General features: G+C 34.2%; 1 protein-coding gene across 2 annotated transcripts in view; it reads right to left on the bottom strand.

The window, feature by feature from the left end:
- Positions 1 to 6,555, bottom strand: part of LOC118744385 — a 38,120-nt gene that overhangs the window by 15,596 nt on the left and 15,969 nt on the right. The gene's annotated exons all lie outside the window — the stretch shown is intronic.

The following is a 6,555-nucleotide window of genomic DNA, read 5'->3' on the forward strand; positions in this document are numbered from 1 at the left end:
AAATTTTGTTCAGCGATGAGGCTCATTTCTGGTTGAATGGCTTCGTAAATAAGCAAAATTGCCGCATTTGGAGTGAAGAGCAACCAGAAGCCGTTCAAGAACTGCCCATGCATCCCGAAAAATGCACTGTTTGGTGTGGTTTGTACGCTGGTGGAATCATTGGACCGTATTTTTTTCAAAGATGCTGTTGGACGCAACGTTACGGTGAATGGCGATCGCTATCGTTCGATGCTAACAAACTTTTTGTTGCCAAAAATGGAAGAACTGAACTTGGTTGACATGTGGTTTCAACAAGATGGCGCTACATGCCACACAGCTCGCGATTCTATGGCCATTTTGAGGGAAAACTTCGGAGAACAATTCATCTCAAGAAATGGACCGGTAAGTTGGCCACCAAGATAATGCGATTTGACGCCTTTAGACTATTTTTTGTGGGGCTACGTCAAGTCTAAAGTCTACAGAAATAAGCCAGCAACTATTCCAGCTTTGGAAGACAACATTTCCGAAGAAATTCGGGCTATTCCGGCCGAAATGCTCGAAAAAGTTGCCCAAAATTGGACTTTCCGAATGGACCACCTAAGACGCAGCCGCGGTCAACATTTAAATGAAATTATCTTCAAAAAGTAAATGTCATGGACCAATCTAACGTTTCAAATAAAGAACCGATGAGATTTTGCAAATTTTATGCGTTTTTTTTAAAAAAAAAGGTATCAAGCTCTTAAAAAATCACCCGTTACATGGGAAACAACATTTCCTATCGCTGCAAAATATGCAACGTCGAAACCCATGTATATACTTTGCAAAATAGCATAGCAAGATAAAAGACCCTGAGCTAGTTGTTTTGTTGTGGGAATTGCTACATATTTTTCTCATTTCTCTCATCTTGCTCACTTAATTTTTTTTGCTGTCTCTCGTGATACATAATTTCGCTGCTTGCTACGAATGCATGCTACCACCTAGCATTGGGGTGCTCTCGTACTCTTCGAAATTTGGAATAGTATTTTTGCATTCGATGCAATCCGCGCATCGTGAAAGACTTCGAGAATACCCCTACTGATATTGCATGTCATTGCTTCTTAGCTCAGCTGTTGTTTGCTGTTGTGTTTCTGCAGCATATTATTTCCTACTATTTATTATGTCCAACAGCGAAATTCCGGCGAAATGTCATCTGTTATCTCACAAGAGCAATATCCAAAATAGTTCGCGAACAGAAAACTTACAGAAACTTGCAAGTTAGACCAGTGGCGTAGCCAGGGGGGGCGGGATTTGGGGGGATAGATAACCCCCTTCGTCATTGAACTACAATTATTTACTTTTGAATTAATAACACAATACTATTTATCCTTCTGATTTAATTTTTTTTTTTCAGACGGATGACAAATTATCTTTTAATTGTTATAATCATTAATCATTGATCGAAAAAAATAAAAATTAAGTAATAATAATTTCTTTTGAGCGAAAAAATTAAACTCTAATTACACTAGTTTACAGCAAAAATATTTTATGGATGCAAGCTTCATTTAACCGGTGAGGAGTCCACTGATATATGTACATATACATATATATTAAAAATCAGTATTAGAAATAGTAGCCAAAAAGAAGTAAAAAAAAAATCCTAATCTTTATGCCCTTTTTCTACTACCCTCAAATGCATGGCCGCAATTGGCATGAAGAAAAAGTGAGGTTATGTAAGTGACATCACCTTATATTTATTTCACCATGATATAAATATTACAAGGTAAATTCATTCTCTCTTCGTCGGCCATGATTTTTTTCTGACGTTTGTAAGAATTTTAAAATCATATAACATTGAAAATAAAAAATGAAATTGTTGTTGTTCGAAAGTGAAAATGAGAATGTGTGGTTGAGTTTTGAATTTTTAAATTATTCTGCTGGAAAACGTCAGAGTGCCTTTTAATCGTTTTACCTTCCCAATAAACATTGGGCTTGGTTAACTATTCGAAAACGGTTGGAAAACAGACCTTTTTTTCCAGTCTGACCTTCGATAACTAATGTGGAATAGGTTAGTATTCGATTCGATAACCTGGCCATTTTCCAGCAAAACGGAACCGTCGTTATCCAATGTATTTTTCCTTCGTTAAGCATTCGAAATCCAGCCCATTATCGAATTGAAATTTTAATGAGAGAGAGTAATTTTCTAAAATTTATTTCGATATGCATATTGGATATCGAAGGTAATTTTCGAATGTTCGCCAAAATGTTTATAGCGTTGTTATGTTTTTATTATGACTACAATCGTATGTACATGGTGTATGAGTACGGTGACCATCCGTCCTTTATTTTAAAGGACAGTCCTTTATTTTAACCCCCCGTCCTTTATAATTTTTTTCATAATAAAGGACACCTTTTGTCCTTTATTTCTTAAACTGTCCTTTAAATCCGCTCTGCATTTTTCAGAGGTAAATGTTTAAACACAGAATATTAAAAATAAAAATGTTCCTTATAAAATATAATGAAAACCTTCGCCAGTTTGTTTCGCACTTAAGGGTTTCTATTTAATCGGTAATCTTTGTACAATCTATAAAGCACAGGGAAAGTTGTGCCCAGGATCGTGTTGCACGCTGAGTTTCCAGTTCCACTGAAAGACAGCAATAAACCACTGCTGCACAGTGGTTCAAAACTGGAATTTAGTGTTCGTAATTCACTGAAGGCTTCATTTTTCACTTAATTTGATTAATTTTTATTTTTTTTATGAAAGCTTACAGTTGCCAAGTTGAGCCCGATTTCTAAATTTTTATTTTATTATCTATATTAAATTTTTTAGTGCAAAGTGCAGAAAGAAAGTGCAAGTTGAAGGAAATTTGTTCTCTAGTTCCAGTTAATAAATGTTACTTAACGAAAACTAGTTGAAAACAATTGTATGGTTCTCCCAAAACAAAAAAAAAAATACACAAAAAAAATTTTGCAAAGGATGGCGAAGTTCTTGAAAAGGACTGGGCTTCATTTTTCGCTACAGCAGGGGAACTTGTTCAGTTAAATAATATAATTAACTGGTAAATATTTGATTTAAATTACGATATGGTTAAGGTACTTTTATCATACAAGTTTTATGTACGTATTCCCAAATCGTTTTGAAAAAAAAGTCCTTTATTTTACGTTGGTTAATATGGTCACCGTATGTATGAGTAATTTGACCAACCGTACTTCTTTCGGAAGTACAGTACTTCTTTTTGAGCCGTTGTACTTCGTACTTCGACGTACAGTCAAATGTACTTCTTTGCAGTGTTTTGCACTACCGATAGATTGACAGGGAGGATCAGTAGAGCAGCTGATTTGATTTTCTTTCAAATTATTCGGTATCTAAGATGCCAAATATTTTTAATTTCTTCTCACAAAAAATATAAATTGTCACAATCTTTTTGCATGTGAAACCTTTTCCCATACAGCGATTGAAAAGCAACGTTTAGAACATTCACCTAATGCGTAGCACTAACGCTGATTACTGGGCCTTGCATATCGCACACCGTCTTCAAAAGAGTCACAACTCAAAATTTGGCATTTTTGAAATTATGCGCTAAAAATGTACACAGAGCTTTTATTTACCTTTCAGCAAAAGCTGGAGCAAATTTTTGCTATAATTTGTTAAAACAAACCTAAGGTAAAGTCGCCCTTGCCCATATGATAAGCATGTGCTATGAAATAGTTTTTCGCATTTTCTGACGAACGTAACTCTTTTGAAGACGGTGTGCGATATGATGGATCAATGCTTCGCGAAGCAAACAAATTTAAATTTTTAATTTTTACTCAAAATCAGAAAAGTTTTCGACACTTTAGATAAGCAACAACAAAATACACATACCTGTTTGTTAAGACTTGGTACTATCTTTTAAGTTGAAATTTCTTTAACTGTTTCAAAAAATTTCAACAGGTTAATGATCTCAGTTAACAAAGGTACTCATAGATCAACACATAAATCATGACTTTCACTTCTCTAGCTCACAAATTTCATTATAAATGGCTACTCAATCAAGAAAAATCAAACGGTATTAGAGAGTTTAAAAATTCTGTGGCGAATCTTACTTGCTCCAGGCTGAGGTTGAACGACCCAGTCGACTAAATTAACATCTCGAAAAATAGAGTCTGGGAGAGTTCTCGACCTTCTCTATCTCGCAAAAGAAATCTGAAATAATCTCACATTTATTAATAATTTTAAATTCATATATGAAAAATTGAAAAAAATTGTTTTTAAAAAATATGGTTCCCAACATACCAGCGGAGTTCGATAATAGACCGAAAAGGTGGCTTTACGGTTTTTCAAAATATTCTTAATATAATGTTTATAATTAATAAGTATTAAAGTGTTTTCATCATCTCTTTTTATTGAGAAAATGCTAAATTACAGATTTACATATTATTCAGTAAAAAAACAGATAAAAACGGAAAACTCCTTAAGTAGATCAAAACCACTTGGCGCCGGATCTATGGAATTTCTTTGCCAAGTCCAGTATTTTTTTATTAAATACGTCTGAAAAGTTCTAAAGTTAGACAAAAGTAATTTTTTATGCATTGTTGTTTACCTCTAAATACTTTTGAAACTGCCATAGCGTCAACAGTTTTTTTACGGTGGTCCTTTTCAGGAATAGTCGGAAACGACGATCAGTTCCTTCTTGATTGAAAATTTCTTTTTAAATTCACAGACTAGATAAAAAAAAACAAGAAGGCAAAAACACTTTGACCATATTCGGAGCGATCCGAAAACACTCATTCGAGGTGTTAACGTGGGAGTTCCTTTTTTTCTCTATATTCAGAGCGCTCCGCAGTTGCTGCTTATTAAAATGACCGAAGCTATGCTTTGTTCAATGTAAAACTTTCAAAAATTTTCCATGCAAATATTTCAAAAATGGTCTAATGATTTTTGAATCTGAAATGTTCGTGCAAAATTTCAGATCGAGCACTTTAATTTGATACATGACTTGTCTCTGTACGATTAGTAGTTCGCTGGGAATAAGTGCCTTGTCTTAGAATAATAAATAGTATAGATTTCTGAGTAATAAAATTAATTGGTGCATTGGTACACCGTTACCGCTTTTACAATTTTCTTATTAGTTTTATACTATTTTTGGTTTTAAGTTTCTGTACTTCTTTCAGCTGTGAAATAGTTGGTCACATTATGTATGAGCAACATTCTCATCTCATCTGGGTAACTCATACGCCATGAACTTTTCCGTGATAAATGGTAGACCGAATATGGGTCCTCCATTTTGAATTTTTAAAATCTGATTTCGGACTCGTAATCAGCGGCCTAAAAGGAACCCCTAAATTGGAAATTTTAAGCGAATCAAATCGATTTTGATTTTTTTGTCCGGAATATTGGGTCCGCCATTTAGAATTTTTCTAATCCGAATTAAGATTCGTAATCAGTGACCCTGATACCTCACGTTGAAATTCTGATGACACATTCGTGATCAACTACCCTAAAAACATTAGAATCCATCTTGACCTAATAACCGACAACTGTTTTAGCAAACTGAAAGACTAGACGTTTTTATACTGAATTTTCAATTCTGCCACGTCTTATTTGATGAATTACGTTTATTTCTATCCCATAGAATTCTGCGCCGAGCTTTGGTCCGTTTGACATGGGACGTCCCATATATATCTCGATACAAAAATCTTCAGGAACAATACAGTATGAAAAAGTCTTTTTGTACTGGAGGTGTTACGCCCATTTTCTTCTAACCCCAATTGTCTGCCACGAGTTTCAGTACCCTACAATAAACACCTCCAGAGATATGCGGTATGAAATAGTAAATTTCTCCATACAAACATACATATCTTAGTACCAAGTTCCAGTTCTCTGCCATAAACACCTCCAGATATATGTGGCGTAAAAAATCAATTTCCAATAATTTTTTTTTTCATGAGTATTGAATTGATTTATTTTATCTCCATAAGTTTCAGTACCCTACCACAAAGACTGCCAGATATATGCAGTATGAAAATATCAATTTATAGGGGAAGTGCCATACTCCCTTTTCCAATAACTATCATTTTCATCCGTGAGTATGGAATTAATTTCACATACATATCCATCCCAAGTTCGAGTACCCTCCACTTCATAGATATTTATGCAGTATGAAAATTTCAATATTTGTGGGACGACCCTTGATTTATGGAAATTAGTTTCAGTTTATGACCATCCATGGGAAAGTTAACGAAGTACAGTCCAGCTCATAAGCTATATATTTTTATAAGTCTCCTCAAAAATATTTTTGAAATGAAGCTCTTTTACACCTTTTTTTCGTTTGACACTTGAACTTATTAATTTTATTTAACCTTTTTAACGTGTGCAATTCTTTTAAAGAAGTAGCCTATTTTCCAATCCAGATCATAGAACATCTACACATGTATGTATGTGAAAAATTTCATTCAATTCCGTTTACTCCTTTTCGCGTGATTGAGCTACAGACATCCGAGCTCACAAACTCAGAAATATGAGTAGGATTAGAAAGATTAGTAGGATGTTGCCAAAATTATAATGAAAATTGTCATTTAAAATTCGGTACTAAAGCATATTAGCCATATATTTCTTTT

Source organism: Rhagoletis pomonella, unplaced genomic scaffold (genome assembly GCF_013731165.1).
Source record: "Rhagoletis pomonella isolate Grant_MI unplaced genomic scaffold, Rhpom_1.0 Rhpom_scaffold_00001, whole genome shotgun sequence".
Taxonomy (NCBI): Eukaryota; Metazoa; Arthropoda; class Insecta; order Diptera; family Tephritidae; genus Rhagoletis; species Rhagoletis pomonella.